Source organism: Canis lupus, chromosome 28 (assembly GCF_011100685.1).
Source record: "Canis lupus familiaris isolate Mischka breed German Shepherd chromosome 28, alternate assembly UU_Cfam_GSD_1.0, whole genome shotgun sequence".
Lineage (NCBI taxonomy): Eukaryota > Metazoa > Chordata > Mammalia > Carnivora > Canidae > Canis > Canis lupus.
Window position 1 is genome coordinate 17,143,050 of NC_049249.1, and position 22,236 is coordinate 17,165,285.

The window sequence follows — 22,236 nt, forward strand, 5'->3', positions numbered from 1 at the left end:
CCCCGGCAGCGTCCTGAGCACCCCCTCCCCGCAGCAAGGGAACACCAGGGGTTAGGTTCTGTGTGACCCCGAGGAGATGAGCCTAGTCCCCACCCCTCCAGGTGGGCAAGCATGCCCCCAAAGTGAGGGTGTGACATGTAGAAAAGCCATCATCTTTAGTGCAGTTGGGGATGCCCTTTTATGGGGTTAATATTCTGTTGTTTCATATGTTCAGGGGGCTCAAAACTCTGGCCCCCATTCTTTTTACCTTAGCACAAAAGACCCTTCAGGACTTGCCCATTTTCTCTCTTTCTTGCTGTTTCTCCATCACTCCTCTCTTACCCCCTGAAGTTCCTGGTAAATGGAAATGCTTTTAGTTCTAAGAAAGCTCTTTACCCCTCATACTTTCAGGCCTTTGTCACTCTGTGTTTCTCCTCTCTTGGCAAGATCTCATCCTTCAAAATTCAGCTCAGATACCTCTGCCTCTGAGAAGCCCTCCTGACCAGCCCCTGGGAGACTTGACCTTCAGGGCTATTTCTCCTATGGTCTGCTTTGTGTGTAGTGACAGTGAAGCCCTTGTTACCTTATGAAATTGTGATTGCATATTTGTCTCTTCATCCACACTGAAAGTTCTTTGAATCATATATTTTTATTATTCCTACCTCAGGGCCTTGGCATGTGCTATTGGATCATCATGGGATACCCTCATCTTGTCACTGTTCAATGCAACAGCTGCCATATCAACCCTCAGATCTCAGCTTAAATGTCACCCTGTCAGAGAGGCCTGCCCTGACTCACCTTACCCCTAGCTAATTATTTTGTCAGTCTTTACTGCTAGAGGATAGCACCTAGGAGGGCAAGGCTCTGTTAGCTGGGTCACCATTGTGTCCTCACACCTAAACTCAGGGTTATTTGCTGATGGGTTGGAGAGGGAGAGGCATGTGGAGCAGGAACACTGAAGGCCAGGAGAAAAGGAATTCCAAGTCAGGATTCCCTAGATGTGATTAATGGAGAAGGGACATGGGGGCCAATTTCTATGTAACTGTACATTCCGTCTTGTATGTGGCTACCTTAGTTAAGTTTAGAGCAGATAATTCCAGTGTGTGCCATTATCGTTTCTTTCCTTTTGCACATTTTAATTTTAATATATATGTGTCTTTGAAATTTTCTGTTTGGTTACTTACAATCTAGTCAACAGAAGGGTTCTTTTTCTGAAAATATGTAGGATGTTTGATGAAGAGTACCTACAGTGCCTGAGTCAGCTCTGGGTTTTGGCACACTGAGGGCTGGAGTGTCCTTTGTCCCTTGCCTGCAGCTGGGAGATTCCCTTATAAATACATCTGGCCCTCGGTGGCACAACTCACAAATGCCTGTTCTTGGTGGTGAAGCCCTTCTCTGGACCCTGGAACTCCTCCAGGCAAGGAGATAGGGAGCAAATTTGAGGATCTAAATGTTTAGTCCCTGGAACTCCTGCTAAGAGTGAAGCCTGGAAAAAAAAAAAAAAAAAGAGTGAAGCCTGGCCTCCTGGGAAGGGACCTGAGAGATTCTCCACCCAGAGCTTTTCTGCAGGAGGAAACCAAGGCTCATGGAGAAGAAATGCTTTGCCCAGAGTCACACATCTGAGGCAGGACTAGAACCCAGATTTTATGTCTTCATCTGGGGTGCCTCGCCCTTATCTAGCTAGCTGGACCCTCATGTAGCGCAGGATGTTAATTCAGAAGTGTACACTTCTGTGCAGCAGGAAGCTTTATATTTATTTTCATTGCACAAACATATTTCTCTTCTTTCATATTCCTCCTCTTCCTCCTGTTCAGTAGCATGAGAACATTGAGCAGATGAAGGTATAGTGTTGGGCTCGAAGGTAGTGGGTAGGCAACAGGTGTTTCCCAGTTATCCATGATCCAAACAGGCCCTGCTGAACCCTGCCTGTGCCTCATGGGACCAGACAGACTGTGCCGAGGGCTTTCCTCTGCTAGCAATGATCCGTTGGTTTCTTTATGGAAGAGAGCACCTACATGTGTTCAGAGCATTTTGTTTTTCAGATAAAGATTTTAAAAGCCTGTTTCTATGTAGCTAACCTTCTGAGGGGTCTGCTGGAAAACGCTTCTGCAGGCTGCTTTGGTTCGGGTGGGTGGTTGCAGCTGGCTCAGACCACTGAATTCTTCTAGGACACCGTCCGGAGGACGGGCTTGGCCAGCAGCCTTGGGCAGCTTGCTGGCAGTGCTGTTGCCCTCCTGACATGCGGTAAGGGATGGGGAAGGGAGGACTCCATGGTAACGAGGCTGGAGAGCCCAGCGCCATGGTGTCATGGCAACCAAACAGAGGAATTCCATCCACATAGTGACAGAGGGACCCCTGGACCTCTCGCACTCGGCTGGCCCACTGCATTAGCAACCAGGCTATGGTCTTCTGTGATGGGAGCTGGGTAGGAGGAGGGTGAGAACCACTAGGGAGGGAAGGTTGGAAGAAGTGGTTTTGTGTGTGGGTTTAGAAAACTAAAAAAAAAAATAAAATAAAATTATTAAGAGAAACAGAAATAAAGAAGGCTCTGTTGGATAAGTACCAATAAAAGAGAAAGAAATCAGATCTGAGTTTACATGACATACTCTGGGAAGCGTGTCCTGATTCATCCCTCTCCTCACTGGGGCCATTTTGTTTTTCTGCTTCGTGTCTGGTCTGGAACATTTGACCTTGGCCTTGGAGACAACACTCATTTCAGTTTTCCGCCTCTTTCTCGGAGCACTATTTTTCTCTGTTCCTTTTACTTCCTCAGGATGTGGAATAGATGCTATAGTAACACTCACTGGCTGTTCTGTCCCTCACCACGTGGCTTGTGATGTTGCCATGTGTGTCTCTTTTGGTTAGTTGCATGGACTGAGTGTCTGGTTTCTTACTGGGCAGTGTGGATACAGGCAGATATTTGTGAGTGGATCAGGATCTGATTTGGGGTCAGGTCAGGTGATTGATTGGGGGTGGCCTCTGGTGCTGGGGTCTTTTTAGTAGCCTGGCAGTCTTTCTGAGATGGGACTGTCTCAGTATGGATCTGAGAAAGGATTTGAGCCTTCATTCTCCTTCCTCATCAGCTACAGAAGAGTAGGGAGAATGGAGAATATGGGAAGACTTGGGGAGAAAAAAATAGAGGGAAGCATGGACTACAGCAGGGAGGTCTGTGTCTGTAGCAGCAGAGAAAGAGCATGTGGTCTGTGACTTCCAGCCATACGTCTGGATTACAGGTGCTTCAGTGGTCAAGATGCAAATGTATTTGAGGCCTTTGGGTAGAATGGGTCGAGTTTTCTGTGTATACACAGTGAGATCCTGTAAGGTTAGGCAAGGGCTTAGACTTTTCTAACCCCCATGCTGCCTGCACAGGGATGGGTCCCCGTATTTGGATGCCTTGTGTTTGTTGAATGAACTATTGTTCTTGTCCTTGTGAAGCTTACACTCTACCTGAGAAAATGGAACATCTCTCCATGGATAATGGAAACATGAATAGACTACATGTTTTCAAGTGTCAAATAAAAATTTGCTGGCCAGTGAGTGAATGTTTGGGACATATGGGGGCAGGGGTTAGATATTCAGAGATTGAGGAGGTTCAAAAAAAAAGATCATGATCACCAAGGCTGGTGATCTAGGCTGTGAAGGAAAACATGCCTATATCCTTTTTTAAAAAATATTTTATTTATTTATTCATGAGAGACACAGAGAGAGGCAGAGACACAGGCAGAGGGAGAAGCAGGCTCCATGCAGGGAGCCCGATGCGGGACTCGATCCTGGGTCTCCAGGATCACACCCTGGGCTGCAGGCGGCACTAAACTGCTGCGCTACCGGGGCTGCCCCAAATATGCCTATATCCTAGGAGCCCTCAAACTTGAGTTGAATCAGGATCATCTGGAAATCTGTTTATGCAACTTTTGGGGCCCTGCTCCAAAGATTCTGGTTGAGGAGTCCTGGGAGTCTGCATTTTTAATGAGGTACTTAGGTGATTTTGTTGGAGGTCAGCTGGGGATCACACACTTAGAAACACTGGTCTAGCTCAAGGGCACTCCTCATACTGCAAAGCCTCTTTGAGCCCATGAGCTTTGAGGCTTCCTCTTCTTAGGGGATTTGTAAACAGGTTTAACAACAGTAAGGTAGCGTCTGTGGGACTGGCAGATCTGGGAACCTTGCCTTCTCCAGTAGAGGAGAAAGCATCAATTCAGGCTTTATCTTTAACTGGTGAAGCCAGGAGGCAAAGGCAAGTGGGCTGAGCTCCAGTGTGTGTACTGGGAAGAGAGGAAGCTCTCGCTGGGTGTGTGAGCTTCACACACAGCCAGTGATGGTGAGCTCCTGTCGTTCCATGGGCCACACCGTGGGAGCTGTGAAGTGCCGGAGAGGATAGAGAATTTCGGGGGAGGACTTGCTGTTTTAAGGGGTATCTCTAAATAGGAAAGCAAAGCCATTTATAAGTCAACCTACTTCACGGAAGGTTCAGAAAAACCCAATCCATCTACCACATTTTCATTCATTCTGACTTCGTGCTGCCATTGGATATTGGGAGGGCACCGATGATTACATTCACAACCCTGACAGTAATAACCAAGAGCTAACATTTGCTAAGTGCTGTCTGCACATGCACCGTGCTAAGCACTTAATGTTCATCATCCCATTTAATCTTCACATTGACCCTATGAGGTCTGTGCATCATCGCTTTCCACTTAACAGTGGAGAAAACAGGCATCCAAGATAACCTGCCTCACAAGGTACAGCTGGCGATGGATGGATCTGAGGTTTGATGTGGATCCCTCTGTTGGAAGCATATGCAAGGAGAGTCTTTGATTCAGCTTTCTTCTCTCCTGTCTTATTAACTTCTTTTCCCATGAGACAAGACGTGCATTTTCCTGTCATCCAGTTTGTCCCATGGAGATCCTAGCCTTGTAGTTTATTATGGAACATGGAGAGTGGAAATGGGATCGAATAAATGGATTTTTCAAGCCTGCGTTTGGAATGAAACCTTTCAGTGAGTCACGTGGTGCGAGCAAGAGGAGCATGCATTTCTGGGTGAGGTGCTGCTGAGCTGAAGTGATTGGGGAATAGCAGAGCCTTGATTATCCGTGTGGTTGTTAGCAGAGTCCCTCTTCTCTGTTGGTGACAACTAGCTTTGGCTTGATAGATTAAAAACTTTCCCCCTCTGTCCTTTTGGTGGGCACACGGATATTCTTATCAGCACAGAAATCCAAATTGTCAGATAACAGAACCTGAAACTACCCTTCTCTGAGGCAGAGGCCCCAGGTGGGCACTTGGTTTGGGGAGGCAGCAGGGGATCAGGGAAGGAATTTTAGAAGTAGATGAGTCAAATCCTGCCTCTCTGTTTGCTTTGGGCTAGTTAATTTCTCACGTTTTCTATGAACGTGGTTATTATAAGTGAAACAGTGGATGTTGTGTTGTATCACCAAGATCCCTCCCTTCCAGATGTGCCTCTTTTTCCCTCTGTTCCCCCACTCCTGCCATGAATGCTGGCAGCTGAGTCCTCCCCAGGGATTGCCCTCAGTCTATGAGAGCTGCCTAGCTCAAGGTCACACCTGTTCCCTGAGGGCAGCCTGTGTCCACCTTGAGGGTCAAGTGACCTGGCATCTAGACCTAAGGCTGGATGACTCCTGACTCCTGTGGATGGGCAGAGGCCTCTGTTGTGGCTGCATCTTCCCTTTGTCTTCCCAAGAAGGAGACTTCATGGCCTTCTGCCCAAGTCTCCAGACTTGGCTTCTCCCTGGACAGTTGTCTTGAGCCTCTCCCCTGAAAAAACCCTCCTGTATGCAAATCTCTCTTTGAGTTCCTGATACCCAACCCAAGACACTTCTGTTTTGTGATAATTAAATGAAATCATTGATCTTAGTGCCCAGGGTAGTGCTTGAAAAGCATTAGGTCCTCTGTAAATGTATCTTTCATGTTATTAGCTTTAACATTTCATAAAATATATAGCTATAAAATTTCAAGCCACTTTTCTGTATTTTGGAAAAATATTGAATATGCAGTTGTGATCAGGGCTTAATAAATTTCAGTGAAAGTAGGAATTCTTTGGAGCTGTGAAGGAAGCCTTCCTATTGATTCATGTCAAACTTCATTATAAGAAGTGGTTTGGGACATTTGGATCAGCTCTGTGTAAGGGAATTTATCATGATGATTTTTAAATTTTATTTTACTAGAAGTGATATGCTCTCTTAAGGATCTTCCCAAAGATATTTTTGCTTTTAGGAAGAGCTTAACCAAACTCAGTCTTTTAGGGGGGAATTAATGAGGAAAGGAAGTGCTGTAAATCCAGCAGGGGAAGAGGGAACGTGTTATCATCTGCACCTGCTCTTTCAGTCTTCCCAGTGTGTGTGCCTGTGTGTGTCCCTACAGTGTGTTTGTGGTTTCTTATTTGCTGGAGCATTACGGAATTTAGCTGATGGTCATCAGTGGGAGTGGTTAGGATAATGGAGGCTCCACTGATGGAAAAGGGCCTAGTATATCGTTTTGAAATAACCTTTTGCAGGTGATTATAACAGAAGTAGAAAAGGAATGGGAAGAAATTCATTCATTACTGAAATGTGTAGCATAACAGTGAAAGGTGCTTTTCCATCCCTGCTTCTCAACACAATTCCATTTTCTCGAAGTAACCACTATCATAAATTTAGCACATGCCTCCCTTGGATTTTCTCTATATGTGTATGATCCTATCCCTATAGATTTACAATGATGCATTTCATTGCATGCATATATGTGCATATATATGTGTATATTTTTTAATGAGGTCCCATCATAGATTCTCTTGTGTCACTTACTTTTGCACTTCTTCTAATTGGGCATCTTTCCAGACCTGTATATATAAATACCCTCCATTCTTTCTGATGTTTGTGCACAATACTCCATTGAATGGCTGCTCTAACATTTATTTAAAACTACCATCGGTAGGTATTGAAGTTGTTTCCAGATTTTCAATATAGTGAAACAAGCTGCTGTGAATATCCTTGTTCACACATCCATTATACCACTTAGATAAATGACCCTCAGCTCACACAGGGTTGGATGCACAATAGTAGCTGAATCAATAATCATTGAATTGATTTCAAGGCTCAGTGTAGCTTGAGGAGAGATTAAAAGGCGGAGCCTTCCTTAGTACACAATCAGAGGTGCCTGATTTTATAGACGTCATTGACCATCAGAAAAATATTTGGACAAGAAAGGGTGTGGTGCACCAAAGTCTTCCTTGGTGAAAGTTTGTTTTGGCCTGATGGCCTACGCCCTGGTCCTGCCTGCCATTTGTATTTATGTCACAGAGAACCTCTCCTGTACAGTGGGCTTTGCCTGTATGCTGATGTTAGGATAACTGGTGTGCTCTTCCTTTGCAGTTTTAGGGTATGGGCTTTGATCCGAGCACATATGCTGATGATCACAGGGCTGTCACCCAAGCCAGTTAAAATGCTCACAGGTGTTTTAGGCTTTACACAATGAGAGAACTGTTCAAAGAGAACAGGTGCACTGTGGGGGTGCTGAGCCTCCAACATGTAAATACACTTAGAAAATGATCCCCTATGAATAGTTAATTTTAAAATGCATCCAGAACACACTCTCTGACATAATAGTTGATCTATAGCCCTATTAATGCATCTAAGTGAAAGGTCTAAATTTAATGATGCCATTCAGCATATTCATGGTCCTGTCTGTGGTTTAATTCTATTATCCGGGAGCCCATGTGGGCCCAATGCACCTGATGCTGCCTGCCCCATCGTGCTTTAGCAAAGGGCGACTTTTTCATGTATTTTGTACTGTATTACCTCAAGTTCAGCACAGGAGGTTTCCATGAGGGCCCCTATTGGAGCATCTCTCCAGGAAATCACGGACCGTGCAAATCCACAGTCCATGCATGCAGCACCATCACTTTGTCGAAGCACTCCCTCCTTTCCTTCACACAGCACTCTTGTGAAGCAGGGCAGACACTTAGTAGCCCTATTTTACAAGTGTGAAACCTGAGGGTCAGAGTTTACTGGCTCATGCAAGTTCCTACTGGATCAGTGATAAGGCGGGGACCTAAGACCAGGTTTCCTGTTTTGAAGTCCTTAGATTCCTTCAGCAAATAACAGCCCATCGAACATATCTAAGTTGTGTACACAGAGTGTGTACACTGATACATAACATTTGGAGCACCCAATGAATTCAGTGTGTTCAGATTCCTTGGGGAGAATTTTTAGGGTTTTTGTTTACTTTCGACATTCAACTGCCCTTTTAGTGTCACTCTCACAGTTCACTGTATGGCTGACCTTAAGCACAGGTACATATACACACATGTATATCAGCGCTCACAAATTACATATAAAGCCATTTAGGAAGAAAGAGGAGTGATGTCATTATAAGGAAATTTAATTAGACCCCTCATTGAACAAATGGCTATTGAACGCCCACCCTGTCTAACTCTGGCTTTGACTCAGGAAAGGTAACCAAGCTGTGCAAAGAATTGTCCCTACCCCCAGGAGCTTGCAATCCAGTTGAGAAGAGAAGACCATTAAATAACACAGGGAAGCGTGTAACCAGTTGTCCATCACAAACCATGGAATTCTTCCCTTCCGTAGGATTTTGGAAGAAGTGGGTTTCCTGTGGGATGGAGGAGTCAGGGAAGCAGCATGGGTCCCTATAGTCTCACAACAGAAGGATCTTAGAGGCTGAGTAGCACTCAGATGAACGGAATGGGAAAAGGAAGGGCATTCTAGGGCCCTACGAGCTCCAAGTAGGTTTGAAGGTTAGTGAGGAAATGTCAGGTATTCGTAAGCAGAGATGATGCATCATGTTACTTTGGATCATGTTTGTTAGCTTCCAGGGCATCCTACAGAGGTGCCTGAATCACTGATTCCCAGGGCTTATTTGCACTGACAATACCCAAGGGTATATGCATATAAGAATAAAAGCCTGGACTACCAACATATCTTGCAGATTGAATACTTTGGGCTTTAGTTTTAGTGTCTCTGATTACTGAGTCATCATCTCTGTATCCTCACCTTATCATTATCATCCATGGATGTGGGGGCAGAGCTCTTGAAGGGGGGCCGTGCTATGTAGGGAAGACTCATCCTCAGGGTGCCTTCTCAAGAATATAAAACCAATCCTACATATGGATCACTGTCCTACAAAGTATATGCCAGGTAGCAAACAGGTCCAAACTCTGAAAAAGAGTTAACTTTAGGCTAGGATGTCTAGTCTTGTTTCATAGAGGAGGGTGGGAATTGGTCCTTGAGGAAGGCTGGGATGGGGCTGGCTGGATGAGTGAGTGCAATATGGGTGGGCCAGATCATTCTGGGCCAGAAGAGCCACCTGCACAAATGCAGGGCAGCATGGTGATGGTCTGTTTGGGAAAGAGGGGATCAGTTTTTCTGGGCCAACTAGAGTATTTGTGGGACATTAGGAGGAGAAAGTCACTCTGATGTGAGAGTCTTTGATATCAGTTTAAGAGATTTAAGAATTTGGGTACAGAGTATTAAAAGTTATAATCAGGAAGAATAGATGAGAAGATAACAGGAAATTGTTGATTGTTACAACATAATAGGAGCTAATAGATTTTTAAAAATATGCAAGATTTTAAAAGATGGATGATTTGAGTTACTCATTAGGATAATTGCATCTGGGTGCAATGTGAGCTTTCGTCTAGAAATAATATATTCCAAGATTCTTAGAAATTATTTTCTCACCCAGTTCTAAATAAAAATGTAATAAATAACCATTCAAGAGACTGTTGACATGTTGCAAACATAACATGCCATGGAACAGAATGAAGTCAAAGCACTGCCTAAGGCTGTGCTTCAGATGCTTGAGTGTGTGGGTAGGCATTGAGCTGTGGTTTTAGGGGTGGGATGGTATGCCCTGAGCCATCCACATTCTGTCCCTTGATCATTTTGTGAAGGTAAATGAGATGTGCCTTCACTGTTCCAGTCAGGAAGCTTTGGGTGGCAAGTGACAGAAACTCAACTCAGAGTGTTTAGCCAAACTAAATAATTAACCTAAATTCAACTAAGAAGTCTGGAGTGGATGTAGCTTCAGTTGTGGTAGGTTCTATAGGCTCAGTTGGAGGAGTCTGTCTTTTTCTGTCTCTCCTTCTAACTCTGCTTTCCTCATTGTCAGCCTTCATTTCCCAACAGGTATTCTTCATGTGGTGGGGAAGATGGCAATTCAGAGCTTGCAGTGATGAAAAGAGTGTCCATTTCCTCGTTCCCCTCTTCATCCTCCCCTCTCTTTCTTTACTATTATTTCTGAAGAAGTTGTTCTTGCTTGATTCATGGGTCCACCATACCACTGGACCAATTACTGGGCGGCTCGAGGAGACAGCACTTTCTGGTTGGCAGCCTCATCAGAATAAAGTGGAGTGGGAGAAGCAGTTTCCCAAAGGTAGGTATATGGACCAGACCAGAGAGAGAGAGAAAGAGATTGAGAGAGAATGAGAGAGAGTGAGAGAGTGAGCAAGCGAGAGAAAGAGAAGCTCAGCTCAAGGTGGTACCAGCTGATGCTTGCTATCATAGGGTGGGGTCCTTTGGTCCTATGGTTTTAGGTGCTCTCTGCTTCACACCATCAGCCCCCTCCAGGACCAAAGGACTTTGCCTTAGGTTCAACCTGTATGCAGCAAACAAAATGGCTATCAGAGGCAGGGACCTACTGGATCTCACAGCCAACTACAACCCAAGCTCTTTGGCTGGATAAAGTGACTTAAGTCTTCAAATTTCTGCCCCAAATTCCAGAAAAAAATATTCATACTGATAGAGAGCAATGCTTGCTTAAAGGTTGAAGATGTTGAAGTTCTCTTAGAAGTTACCAGAATGTAATCCATAGTGAGTTTTCCATCGTGCGTTGCTTTACTTGGAATAAGGCTCATGTAGGAGATGAGTTAATAGGTCATTTGCTTTTGGCTACCAGGCTTTTGTTCTACTGTGTCAAGTTCATATTTCCTGAGTGCCGCCTCCCTGGAGAACAATCTGAGCTTAGGGAGTGTACACATAAACAGCCTTTCCCTGTGAGAGGCTCTTAAAAAGCTCACAGCAAACACTGTTTTGTGCATCCCTTCCACATCACTGGTTTGGAGGAGGGAGATGGATAAGATTTTCTCCATTTGATGGGTTAGGAATGTAAGACATGGGGAGGGTAAGAGATTTGTGAGGGAATATCAGTGGCAAAGCCTAAAGATGGAAAATGGCACTCCTCATTTGCAATCCGTATTCCTAACAATTGGTTGTCATCTTTTCTGATTTCAATATGTTATTTCCTTTCAAAAGAGTAGCACCTTGAGCATTCACTTTAACTGGAGAGTCCATTCAGATCCATTGGTGAGCCCAAAGGATAATAGCCAAGAAATCATTTAATGAGATCTACACCATTTTACAAGGCATGCTGAGTTTCCATTTACTTGTAGCACTGCATACAATGTGCCTTTCTCTGATTTTTCTTTTAAAATAAAGTAAAAAGTTTGTTTTTTGTAGCTTTTCCAGTGAGTGCTAATACTCAGTGCAATGGTAATGAAGGGAGTGGATGTCTAGTTTAAAAGTTCAGGCAAGAGTAGATACTATTGACAAGAGGCTCCTAAGCAGGTATCAAGTACTGAAGTAATTGGTTTGTGATTTTTTTTTTTTTGGTATTGGGTGGAAAATGATCCTTCCCAGCTCATTGAACATTGTAGTGCATTTGTAGTACTTTGTTTCATTTCTGTAGCTGCTGCTGCTGCTGTAAGGTATTGTTGTTAAGTGAGTCTAGTACCCAAGGAGTTGGCAAACTGTTTCTGTAGAGGGGCAGAGGGGCCGACAGTCAATATTTTTGGTTTTGTGGGTCACAGGGTGAACTACTGGACTCTGTTGTTGTTGTGTAAAGCTGCCATGCACATTATGTACATGAATGGGTAAGCCTGTGTTCTAATAAAACTTTATTCACAAGAACAGATGGAGGACCAGATTTAGCCCATGGACAGTAGTTTGCAGATCACTGGTGTACACAGCCCGCTGGGGTCCATGTGGACTCCTCTGCATGAGCACACTGTGTATTCACAGTGTTTCTGCAGCCTCCATCCACTCCCTTCCTGTTTCTTATGCAGATGTGTTGTTACAGGATTCCAATTTTTAGCGGTGTTTCCAAAAGCCCCTTTTCCAGGCTTTGCACTTCCATCTTGAGAGCTATGGACCTTGGACTAAACTCGGGGGCTTGATGCTAGCTCTGTAGAAGCCAAGAAAAATCTTCTGGTTCTAATGTTGGAGTTCAGGTACATGGTCTAGTAAAATGGCACTAGACAGACATTGGTGAGTCTTAGGCTGAGTGACCCTGAGCAAACTACCTAATCTTCATGTCTGTCATCAACTATAAGAATATCCACCTTGCTCACCCTATGGGGCTGTTGTAAGGATTACCCATTCATTCTTTTTCTCTTTACTGAGCACCTGCTTACTGTCATTGCTTTTGCTAGGCATTGGGGATATACTGGTGAACAAAACACCTGTGGTACCCTCAGGTGATCATATTCATTAATGGTAGACAAAACTTCAAATCGATTGATTATACAAGAGTTTAAATTTTCCTGACCCTTTTAAACAAAAATATTCCCAAAGACGAAGGGAGATTTTGGGTTCCTTGTTTAGAAGCTGAACACTATAAAGAAAGCCAATGGGAGGGTAGTTTAGATAAAATGATAAGGGTTGGGTGTGAGGGCAGGGAGAAAAATGAAAGCAAAACGTGTTAGAGTGGCCTGATGGAGCTACTTCCTACCAAAGTTCCCTTCTGAGAGAAATCAAAGAGATTTTCAACTCCATCTGGGCTCTCAACCTAAGGAGATTACCATTAAAGTCAGCTAGTCGAGGGTAAAAATAAGAGTGTAGGAGGATTCATTTTGAAACGTTGTCAGGAACCAGCTGGAAAAGATAGCAGTTGCTGTGATTACTAGGAAATTTCTTGGAGGGTGTAGAGGTGTTTATCAGGTAATCTAATCTGTCACCCATTTCAGTGGCATTTGGGTGGTTGGGTAAGCATTTCAGTTTCAAAGGAAATAGCATCAAACAGGAGAGAAAATGATGCAGTTATTTTCAACTCTGGGTCATCTTGAGCAGTGTGGATTTCTTGTCAATCAGAATGGATAGCCTGTTCCAGTTCACTTCTATGATATTTTCTGAGAAATACCTTTGGGCCCTGCATGGGGTTGGAAATCTAGGGTGGGGTGGAGGTGGTGGTAGATAGCTAAACACAGGCAGACTCCGGTTCCAGCCTTCTGAGGGTCAACTTTCTGGAAAGTGTATGTGAAGAGGCTTTGTAAAATATGATGGATCACCTTCTCCTTGGAGCAGCAAGGAAATAGGGCTCGTGAGTGCACATCCCAGGACAGCACCTGGCAGAACCAAGAGTGTGTAAATCATTGTGGAAAGAATGCCACCATATGTTTGATGTTTCAGTCATACCACCTCATTTGGAGATTCACAGAATACCATGTGCCTTTCGAGATGTGGTTCTGTGTGAAGGGGATACCCTTCACCCCGACTTTGCCATACTAGCTCTTCTTCTTAAAGACGCTACACATATTCTCCTCCCTGAAGGTTTCTTCTCTTCCCTTTTCCTGCCTTATCCACAACAAGCCTGGTTCAGATGTTCCATCTCACCCCTTCTGCCTCTACTTTCCCATTCACGTGGCTCCATTATAGCCCATGACTCACAAGATTGTAGTTGTTTGTATTCTACGATGGAGACCAGTTGCTGGTAATTGAAAAATGTGTGTGAAATTTCGGGAAGTCATAGAAAAAATACACACATAGCCTGAACATATTATTTCGATGTAAAGCTGAGAGCTGTATGTTTATTTACCCATTTTTTAAAAAAGACAAGCAAGCTCAAGGTCTTTTCTTTGCATTTTGGTCTGCTGGTTAGTGATCTAGGTCTCTGTTCTTGTTTAAATCACACCTGTAATACATCATCTTTAATTTTCAGTTCCTGATTTTGTTTTAAAGATTTATTTATTTATTTATTTATTTATTTATTTATTTATTTATTTATGTATTTATTTATTTATTTATTTATTTATGAGAGACACACACAGAGAGGCAGAGAGAGGGAGAAGCAGGCTCTCTGCAGGGAGTCTAATGTGGGACTCAATCCCTGGACTGGGATCACGCCCTGAGCCAAAGGCAGATGCCCAATGGCTGAGCCACCTTGATGTCCCCTGATTTTTTTTTAATTTTTTAATTTTTAATTTAATTTTTTTAAAGATTTTATTTATTTATTCATGAGAGACACACACACACACACAGAGAGAGAGAGAGAGAGGCAGAGACACAAGGCAGAGAGGGAGAAGCAGGCTCCATGCAGGGAGCCCGACGTGGGACTTGATTCCGGGTCCCCTGGATCCACCCTTGGCTGAAGGTGGGGCTAAACTGCTGAGCTACCTGGGCTGCCCAAGGTTTTTTTTTTTTTTTTTAATGGAGTGAGAAGACATTGGGAAAACGAAAACAATTCAAAGATTCTGGAGTCTTCCTAACACCCAATATTTTATACTTTTCCTGTTCACAGTTGATTCAACCACATTTTCAAATGTCTCACCTTTATCAAGCCTTTGCAAAACATCCAAATAAGCTTTTATAGAAACATGGATTTTTTTTGTGCTCATTTTCTGTTGATTTACACACTATTTAATTTTATAATATAATAACAAGTATGACACCTATACATAGTTTTGAGAACAAACACAATTAGCTCTTGTGAACATATAATGCACCAGGTGGGAGAAGGAACACTTGGGTATACGAGAGTAGAGTAATATGTGACTCATGTGGAAGGATGTGATTGAGGTGGGCATCAAAAACAACAAGAGCATCAGTTAATCTAGCAGGTCGGTTAAGCAAAGTTCAGTTTAGAGTGCATGTTCTTGATTGAGCTACTATGGTGCCTATTCAAGTGGGTGTTCAATAATATGCTAAATGAATGCATGAATGATCCAGTAAGTGAAGGAGAGAACTTTTGGGAATAGGCCACTGGTATTTGAACTCATAATTGCCCATCTCTGTCTATAGGAGTGCTGAACCCATTTCAAAAGGCTAGACTTTCCCCACTGTCTTTGAAATGAAGAGATGAGCAGAAATGTATCTCCAATGAACAGGGCACAGATTTCTGGGTGAGCCTGCCAGCTGGCTCCCTAAACCCCTGCCCCACCTTCCAACACAACTGCTGTCTTCCTGATGAATGAAGTGTCTCCTTTGCTCCCTGGGTACTCTTTCTGCTATTACTTCTTATTTCAGCCCCCTCTACTTTGGCTCTGAAACCTGTAAAATGTTCAGGGACCAGAGTTTCTAGAGAGATATACCACTGGAGGAAGTCATTTGTATTAATATTCTGTGTGTTTTAAACCCTTTTAATGAATCTGATTTCACTGCAGCATATGGAACATCAGCTGGTGAGGGAGGTTGCATGTACATCAGATTTCTGATATATTTCTGATATAGCCCCACTTCCATGTGGATAATTTTACTTTACCTGTGAGAAGACACTGACGAGAAGCTAATGTATGTGTGTGACACATATGCAGCTCCCCCCATATATATATACACACACACGCATATACACACATGACACATATGCAGCTCCCCCATGTATATATACATTATATACACACACATATACACATGTATCTATATAAAATTATTTTTCCCTTAAACATGAAACAGGTAAGTATGAGTACATGGAAGGTTACTTTGGAGATAGGGGTCACCTCTTGCAAACCAGGGATCATGGAAAGACATAGACTGAAGCTTTTAGAGTGTGTGTGTGTGTGTGTGTGTGTAGTGGTTAAATTAGTAGAAAGAAGCAACATCTGCTTGAGCCATGGCATAGAGATAGGACACTCCAGGGCTTATTCACAAAATGGAGTGGTTCAAAGTTAAATCCAAGAAGCAGAATAATGTGGTGAGGTGGTAGCCAAGAGCGTATCTGCTTGTTTCAGATAGTTCTGGGTTCAAGTTCTAGGTCTGCTGCCTGCTAGCTTTGTGGCTGGGTCACTTATTGCTTTGTGTTTTAGTCAATAAAAAAAAAATTCATTGGACCATCTTCACAGAGCTGGTGGGATGATGAGATTTTTATATGGAAAGTAATTCACACAATGTCTGCTCAACATAAAACACTTAAAAATGTGATACTCTTATAAATATTAGTATATCTGGAGACAGCACAATTATGGCCCGCTATCAGGGCATCTTTTGGGCTGCTTGGGATCAGGAGGCCTTCAGTGAACCAGACTCTGATTAACTCCAGGTGGTACAAAGTGTAGTGCTAGGTATTGTGGAGGTGGGGGATCAAAGAAGTAGATTTCAAGATTGCACGATATAGATTTGCAGTATAATAGGAGAGGGGTCTAATATCCATAGAGGACAGAATTGCATTCAAAGAAAATGTATAAATGAGTATCACCGATGAGCTTCCATCTCATGCAGGGGTCAAGATACCTTGGGCATTTTGTTTCCTCTGCTTTTAATCTCGGATATTCTTAACATTTCAGGGACTGAGAGCTGGCAAGGTTGTATCTGCTTCATGTCTATTTCAGAAACCAGAATAGAATGCCTGTTGCTTCTCCTCCCTCTTCCCAGTCCAATCCAAGCCGGTTCTTTATCTCTTATATTGGGAAAGATTCGCCTATGACAGTCTTGAGACCTAATGTCAGATACACTCGGGATGCAGTTCTTTTATTACTGAGAAGGTTGGGACTTTACACGTGAGAGAGGTTGAGATGAATGAGTTTCCACTGTATTTATAGAAACTCAGTGCAATATCTCCCAAGGTATAAATAGAACAATGGAGTGTTGACAAAGGAGCTGGTTTTCTGTAACTGTGGAAAACCTGCAATTATTCCTGGAACTATACTCATTGTTTATCTGCATCTGAATTTTAATAAACAGGGCTCTTGCTGCTTATTCATGAATTTTCAAATGGAAATATATCTCCCATTATTATCCCCTTCTTGTGAGTCAGGCCCCATCTTGCAAATTTGCAGCTGAGTAAATATACGGAACATTAGCAGCAATTAGATAATTGGTGCCCTGGATAAACCCACCCGCAGCTGTGAATGAATATGGACTGCACCAGTGTCACCTGGTGCAGCTTCCTGATGGCACTGTATGCCACCACAGGCTTGCAATTAAGTATAGAAGTTTACCAGCCCATGTCCTGGGCCATCCTTCCTCCTAAGACGCCCAAGGTAGCAAAGTAAGGAAAGTTCCTTATTGTCCATGAGAATCATTGTACAAAGAAAGAGTAGATGCTAGAAACTTTAGTTAAAAAAAAAAAAGGAGATGGGGATCCGTGGGTGGCCCAGCGGTTTAGCACCTGCCTTCGGCCCAGGGCATGATCCTGAAGTCCTGGGATCGAGTCCCACGTCAGGCTCCCTGCTTCTCCCTCTGCCTATGTCTCTGCCTCTCTCTCTCTCCCTCTGTGTCTCTCATGAATAAATAAATAAAATCTTAAAAAAAAGGAGAGTAGATCCATTTATCTTTGCTTGACTGGTAAGTTGTTTGTGGTAATTTGTTTGGTGCATACAGACAGCAAAAATTCATGCGTGCATTCTGGGTTGGGGAGAAAGGAGATTGGGTTATAACTGTTGTTTTTCTGGAAATCTCCAGCTGGCTTGGGCTGGTCATTTTTTTTTTAACCCCATCATTGTTTGGACTCTGACATTGATTTGAGTTCCCTTTCCACTGTCATATTTTCATCTTTCTTCCTTTGAGATTCTATTGCTCCCAGGTTGAATAGGATGCTTTTCCAGCTCATTCTGTACTCCTGTCCCTTAGGCAATCACATAACTCTTTTGAGATATTGAAGCTGCTTTTTTTTTTTTAATTGCTAGTGATTCCAGGGAAACAGAGTCATATTACAAAGGGGAGAATGGCAAGAGGGCTTCTCCATCCCATCATATCACTATAATGGAGGCTCATTATGGCATGTTGGAGCTCATCCCCTCATCCTCTGTCCCCCCTTGTCTTGCCTGTCCCTTTTGCTTTTGGTTTGAGAGCACTTCCCTATAGACCTCCAGTCTCTCTTGTTCTGGTCCTGCAGCTAGCAGCCCTCCCCACCTCCATGCTTTCCCAAGTCACTGCTTTCCTTTTGTATTGCATATACCTTCTGTGTGTTTGGAAGGAGGTGGCTGCAGTGGGTTTTGGATGTAGCAGGGTAGTGGGGAGATTCCGGCTGGGTGTTTGGATCTATAAATGAATCACATGGAATTCATTCATCTCCTGGGGATCATTCCAGGCCATCTCACTCTGTCCTTGCTTAGAACAGGAATGCCATGTGGATCTGGGACAGAAGGGCTGTGAGGAAAGCTCCAGGAGAAGCCGCAGTCTTGATGGGATTTCTTGCCAGACCTACTCTGTCTTTTGATATGTACCATCCCCCTTTATAAACTTGGAGTAAATTATCTTTTATGTTTATTATTGCTATTATTTTCTTAACATTGCTAATATTTAATGTCATTAATGTAATGATTAAAGTATATTTCCCATACGGAGCACCTACTCTCCCATACGGAGCACCTACTCTGCCTTATAATCATACATTATTTCAACAATCCAGGAGATGAATTTTGTTATCCTTATTTTACAGATGAGAAACTCAAAGTTCAGAGAGGTTAGTAAATATCTCAAGGTCACCCAGCTAGTAAGTGTCAAGGATGGAGTCCAAACCTCGGCTTGTCTAATTTCAAAGCCTATATTCTCAAGCACTGTGCTAGATGTCAGGACTCAAGTAATTTAGGGCTAGAGTTGATGTCTGCATTCGCCTCTGCTTAAGAGTGTGATGTTAACTGTATAACCTACATTTTCCTACATTTTAGTTCCTTAAATCATTTGTCCATTTTGGAGAAGACATTAAAACACAGACTCAGGCAGCCTTGCTTGGCTCTGTGTGTGTGTGTGTGTGTGTGTGTGTGTGTGTGTTTTCATACCTTTGCTGAATTTTCCCTTCCAGCTAGAAACTAGTTTTCCCAGTACTCTGCTCTTGGTTCTCACTGCTGCCAACACATCAGATGTATCAACCACCTGAAACTGGGCTGGAGGGGTAGAATTTATTTGCAGACATTTTAATTTCCCTGGTGATAAGCAAATTAATTTTGTTGCAACTCTTTAACATTCTAATTGAATGATGGAATGTCTCTGAGTGTGTTTTCCAAGATAAAAGGCAGTCAAAGTCTTACCATCCACCAGAAAGAATAGGATTGGGACTCAGATTTGCAGTTTTCCTTTTGCCCTACAGCCCAGGCCAGCCCAGCCCATCCTCCCAGGCTTGAGAAAAGTCATTTGGCAGAAGGGTGTCAACTCTGTAATCTAGCCAGCTGGCTGCAGGGGAAAACCTTTACTTTGTTCATTCATTTATCAACCATATCTTGAGTGTCTACTAATATATGTAAGAGGCACTGTTCTACGTTCAGTAGTGAACGGAACTGGCAAGTATTGCTGGTTTTTGGAAGCAAATGATAAACTAATGAATAAGCATTACATAAAATCCTATGAAGAAAAAACAAAGCAGGATAACAGACACATAATGTTGAGGGAGGACACCTCCCAGGAGGTGATAATTGAGAAAAGCTGGAATGAAGGGAGGAAGAGCATTGCAGCCAGAGGGACACAGCAAATCCATGAGGTGTATGCTCATTGTTAGGCCAAGTTACCCCACCACCACTCTATTCAGAGCAATGAGTTGATCTGAACTGGATCTTCTATGGTAGCCCTTTCTTCTGGCTCCTTGTGGCTTCCTCCAGGCAGTAGATGAAGCATCTGGCCGAGGTGACACACATGAGTTCACACTTTCTGCCTCTCTTGGCTAAGAAACACAATTTATGTGTAGATAGAATATAGCAGTGATGAGAGATTAGGTGGAAGTCACCAGGGTCCTTCCCTGAACATGTTTGTCTATTTTCTATTATGGGCAAGAGGCTGTAGGATGGGGTGGGATGCTTTGGTTTTTGAGCTCCTTCTGCAATAATCTCCTATTATGATGATGATGATGATGATGATAATGATGATGATGTTTTTCTTTTAAACAAATATTAGCTCATTATTGGGCACTTACAATCTGGTAGACACTTTTCTAAACTCTTTCCAGGGATTAGTTGATTTAATACCCACAATAAGCCTAAGAAATAAGTTCTTTTATTGGCCACATTTTATGATTGAGAAAACAGGAGCACAGAGAAGTTGGCAATTCATCCAGGGTCGCACATTGAGTATCTTATCCAGGTTTCAAACCTAGGAACCTGGGTGGTCCGAGTGGACATCTCTAGGTAACTGTGGGCCAGACACTATGGTCAGAGTTGTAAGCCAAGTGCTGCTCCTCCTTATATAAGGAAACCAAGGCTCTGAGAGGTCAAGCATCCTATTCAAGGTTACATAGTTGGGTAGTTGTGCAAAGGCCAGAGTCTAATGTGGGTCTTTCTGACCCCATGACCCCAAACTGCGCCTCTCATGGCAACTCAGCTCAGGCCACACTCACTTTCTGTGCTTTAGGGAGGACCAGAACTGGCCCCAGGCTGGGACACTTTGCCAGAACCAAGCTGAACCAAGCCGAGCATCTCTGCAGGAATTAGGATCCAGTTGCAGGCCAGCCTCTGGGTATGATGGTGGAGTTGCACAGGAAGGATTTTTGGAAGCATCACAGGCTACTGAGTTCAGGAAATCTCTTTTCAGGCTGGGCCTCTAGGTTTGGCTCTGGGATTCCTTGAGGAAAGTTGAGAGATGGGGTGCTTGAGCTAAAGTGGTACCCTGTGCGTTCCGTGACAAGTGGAGATGGGAAGGGAGGCAGGAGGTTGCTATCTGCCACCAGCTTTCCTGCTTGCCCATGCTTCTTGTGAGGAGCCTGTGGTGTGGTTAAGACAGCCAAGTTCCCATCCACTGTTAGATTTTCATTCTCTCCGAAACACATCTCCAGCACCTGGAAGATCCCCTGCTTTCCTCCTTTTGCAATTCTTCCAATAGTCACAATAATAGAATGAGAGCAACATAGATTTCAGTGGTTCTTCCCCACTTAACAGAGAGGAAGAGGCAGACGTTCAGAGAGGTTCTCATTCTGCCAGAAGCCACACAGCGAGTACCTGTGCCAGAACCCGATCCTCATTGCTTGGCTCTTCCCCACCCTGCCACACCGCCTCTCCAGATCATTTCCTGATTAGACTATTTAATGGTTCTCTGTCAAGCTGGCTTCAGTTGCCCTTGCAAAGACAAGCTTGAATGAAATCAAACGATTTTGCCGTTGAATGAAAACGTTTGCACGATGCTGTTTTCTAGGCCATCCTCACATATGGTTCTCTTGGCTCAGGGAGCCATGCCAGGTTTGGGGAGGGCTGCAGAGGCTGAGGAAGGATGGTCTGGCCTCCTTGTTCCAGGTGAGCCAGTTAGCTACTGCAGAGCCTGGCAGCTGTCTCCCTGCAGGGTAGGTGGGTCCAGGGGAGGAGGAGGCGGAGATGCTTCCACCGTGTGGTGCCCCCTCTCTAAGAAGATGCCCACAGGAGGAGGATGGCTGTTGCCCTTTCCATCCCAACCCTGTGACCCTCTTTTTCAGTGTCCTTGGCCCCTGAATCACCTGAAAGATCACAAAGGCCTGCACTGGTTCATTCACTCAACAAAAATAAGCACACACCGATGGTTTGGTGGTAATATGGCAGTTACTCGAACAGCAAAACTCCTGCCCCCTGGAGTTTACATTCTAGTGGGTGATAGTTAAGAAAATAGATTACACAGCACAGTAGCAGGTGCTAAGTGCTATGGAGAGCCAACAGAGTGTAGGGTGCGCTGTGGGTGGGCATCAGAGGCATTGCTCTGTCACCTTGCCTCATCTCAGCCTTTTCCCCACACAATGCGGTCATCATCCCAATTGAAAATGGGGCGATAGGAACAAGGAAGGAGCCCCAGCCCTCCTCAGCCTGCCCTAAAACTCAGGAAAAGCATCCACTTTCACTGTTTGTCCTTTCGTGGGATTCTTTCCTGTTTTCTCCTTTGCTCATGACATCATATTAGCAATTGGTTTTTGAGTAGATATGCTTCCTCAAAGTGAGGAAATTCTCCTCTCTTTTTAGTTTGCTGAAAGTTTTTTTTTTTAAATCATGAATAGGTGCTGGTTTTTCTGCACCAGAATATTAATTCTGATTAATATTCTCATGAGGGTTGTCTTCCTAAGTCTATTATTTTTTTTTTTTTCTCTTCTAAGTAGGTTCCTTGCTGGCGGGGCTTGAACTCAGTGTCCTGAGATTAAGACCTGAGCTGAGCTCAAGAG

General features: G+C 43.7%; 1 protein-coding gene and 1 long non-coding RNA gene across 2 annotated transcripts in view; both read left to right on the top strand.

Annotated features, from left to right (window-relative positions):
• The window catches only part of LOC111092955, a 34,608-nt gene extending 19,367 nt beyond the window's left edge, over positions 1 to 15,241 (top strand). The window contains exons 2-3 of the long non-coding RNA XR_005380566.1: positions 10,119 to 10,365; positions 15,003 to 15,241. This is a non-coding gene — a long non-coding RNA (uncharacterized LOC111092955). The remainder of the gene's footprint in view (positions 1 to 10,118; positions 10,366 to 15,002) is intronic.
• The window catches only part of SORCS3 (sortilin related VPS10 domain containing receptor 3), a 581,611-nt gene that overhangs the window by 40,510 nt on the left and 518,865 nt on the right, over positions 1 to 22,236 (top strand). The window lies entirely within an intron of this gene.